We start from the raw sequence: 2,446 nt of genomic DNA, 5'->3' as shown, positions 1-2,446 counted from the left end.
CCCATCTTTCCTCCATTTCTCCTCTTCCTTTCCCCATTTCTCCCCTTCCTTTCCCCAAATTCTTCTTTCTATCCCACTTCTCCTCTTCCTTTCCCCACCTTTCCCCCATTTCCTGCCCCATTTTGGGGACAAACTCGGAAAAACGAAGAGCTGGGGAGGAAAAAAAAACCGAACAGAGTGGGGAAAAAAAAAACCCAAACCCAATTAACATCAATTAATGAGCTAATTACAAATGATGAACAATGGCCAAAAGCCAATTAGCAGAGGATGGTTTCGATCCATCGACCTCTGGGTTATGGGCCCAGCACGCTTCCGCTGCGCCACTCTGCTACTGCATGTTCGTTAATTACTTTCTGCTAATTAATGACACCTTGAGTTATTCGCTATGAGAACAGAGGGAGATCGAGAAAAATTAAGGAAGAAAAACGGGAAGCGAACGCGCGGTTATAAAAACCTTCGCTTTACACGGCTGGGAGAAGTCATTAAGATTCATGACGGCTAATTAACGACGGGATTAATTAATGCAAAATCAAGGCACCCCCTGGAGATGCCGGGGATTGAACCCGGGACCTCATACATGCGAAGCATGCGCTCTACCACTGAGCTACATCCCCTGCGCCCACCCCCTGCCTTCCGCCGCCGCTCATTGGCTGCACGCTCCGCCCTCGCCCCGCCCCTTCCGCCCGCCCCTTTCTGTCCTTCCTCCGCTCACTGGTTCTTCCCATCACTTCGCCCCGCCTTTTCCGCCCGCCCCCTTCCCTCCCTCTTCCGCTCATTGGTTCTTCCCACAACTTCGCCCCGCCCCTTTAGCTCCCTCCGTCGCTCATTGGTTCACCCCACCACTTCACCCCGCCCCTTCCGCCCTCCCCTTTCCCTCCCTCCGCCGCTCATTGGTTTATCCAATTATTTCGCCACGCCTCCCTCTCTTCCGCCCCCGCTCATTGGTTTATCCCTTCCCATTAGCCCCGCCTACCCCGCCCACCCCTTCCCTTCCCCTCTCGCTCATTGGTTCAGCCCAGCACTTCTCCCCGCCTTTTCCACTCCTCCCTTCTCATCCTCGGCAGCTCATTGGCTCACCTCAACGCTTCTCCCCGCCCCTTCCTTCCTCCCCTTCTCATCCCCCGCCTCTCATTGGTTCACCCCGACCCTTCGCCCCGCCCCTTGAGGCGGCGCAGCCTATGGCGTGACGCGGCGCGGGGCGCACACAGCGGACGAGGTGGCCGAGTGGTTAAGGCGATGGACTGCTAATCCATTGTGCTCTGCACGCGTGGGTTCGAATCCCATCCTCGTCGGCTGCGAACTTTTTCCTCCCCGCTTTTCTTTTTTTCCCCCTTTTCTCCATTTTTTCCCCTCATTTCCCGCCCCCCTTTTTTCCCCTTCCGGTTCCCGCACCGCCTTTTTTCCATTCATTTCACACCATTCCCACCCCATTTGCTATCCGGGACCCCATCGCTCTCTGCAACCGCAGGACCCCCCCCCCCTTCCCCTTTGCGTGACGTCACTCCGCGCTCTTATGACGTCATTCCCTCCCTAATTACGCGGGGTTTTATCCCATTTTAGCGCTGCTAAAACGCTTCACTCTGCGGACCGGCTGCGCTGCGATGCAGACAATAGGGGTCTCTGTGGCGCAATCGGTTAGCGCGTTCGGCTGTTAACCGAAAGGTTGGTGGTTCGAGCCCACCCAGGGACGCGACGGCGTTTATTCCTTCTTTAATGCCTTTTTTTCTCCCGAAATCCTTTGTGGTTTTTTTTTGTTTTCTTTTACTTAATTCTCTCGATGGGGATAATTAATAAAATATTAATTAATGTTAATAGTGCCGGCGGGAGGCGCGGCCGTGCCGAATGCTGATAAGGGGAAGGGAAAAAAAATCAAAAGGCGTCTTGCATTGGCCGGGAATCGAACCCGGGCCTCCCGCGTGGCAGGCGAGAATTCTACCACTGAACCACCAATGCTGCACACAAGCGCACATTCCCCCGCAGTTGATGTCTTCTCTATTCTGATTGGCTGCGCGTACAGCGGTGGGCGGGGCGGATGGCTGTGCGCGCTTCCCATTGGCTCGGCTGACGGGGGGGGGGGGGGGGGCGGGACGCCGCCTTGATCCCTGTGGGGTCTCTATGGGTCTCCATGGGTCCCTATGGATCTCTAGGGGTCCCTATGGGTCTCTGTGGGTTCCTTTGGATCCCTGTGGGGTTCCTATGGGTCCCTATGGGTCCCTTCCGTGTCTCTATGGGTACCTGTGGGTCCCTATGGGTACCTGTGGGTCCCTATGTGTCTCTATGGGTCCCTATGGATCTCTAGGGGTCCCTATGGGTCTCTGTGGGTCTCTATGGGTTCCTATGGGTCCCTATGGGTCCCTTCTGTGTCTCTATGGGTTCCTGTGGATCTCTAGGGGTCCCTGTGGGTCCCTATGTGTCTCCATGGGTCCCTATGTGTCTCCATGGGTCC

General features: G+C 55.8%; 5 non-coding genes across 5 annotated transcripts; 2 read left to right on the top strand and 3 right to left on the bottom strand.

The window, feature by feature from the left end:
* Positions 1 to 258: 258 nt before the first annotated feature.
* TRNAM-CAU lies at positions 259 to 330 on the bottom strand. The gene has a single exon. It is a non-coding gene; the product is annotated as a tRNA-Met (tRNA).
* A 212-nt stretch (positions 331 to 542) lies between these two features.
* Positions 543 to 614, bottom strand: TRNAA-CGC. Its single transcript has one exon. It is a non-coding gene; the product is annotated as a tRNA-Ala (tRNA).
* Positions 615 to 1,210: 596 nt separating this feature from the next.
* On the top strand, positions 1,211 to 1,292 carry TRNAS-GCU. The gene has a single exon. It is a non-coding gene; the product is annotated as a tRNA-Ser (tRNA).
* Positions 1,293 to 1,616: 324 nt separating this feature from the next.
* On the top strand, positions 1,617 to 1,690 carry TRNAN-GUU. The gene has a single exon. It is a non-coding gene; the product is annotated as a tRNA-Asn (tRNA).
* Positions 1,691 to 1,882: 192 nt separating this feature from the next.
* Positions 1,883 to 1,953, bottom strand: TRNAG-GCC. The gene has a single exon. It is a non-coding gene; the product is annotated as a tRNA-Gly (tRNA).
* Between the last annotated feature and the right edge of the window lie 493 nt (positions 1,954 to 2,446).

This window comes from Lagopus leucura, unplaced genomic scaffold, assembly GCF_019238085.1.
Source record: "Lagopus leucura isolate 7727_CA_CO unplaced genomic scaffold, USGS_WTPT01 34437-0_obj-0_obj, whole genome shotgun sequence".
NCBI classification, from domain to species: domain Eukaryota; kingdom Metazoa; phylum Chordata; class Aves; order Galliformes; family Phasianidae; genus Lagopus; species Lagopus leucura.
Note: the sequence above shows the minus strand (reverse complement) of the source record. Positions and strands in the feature narration are given on the sequence as shown.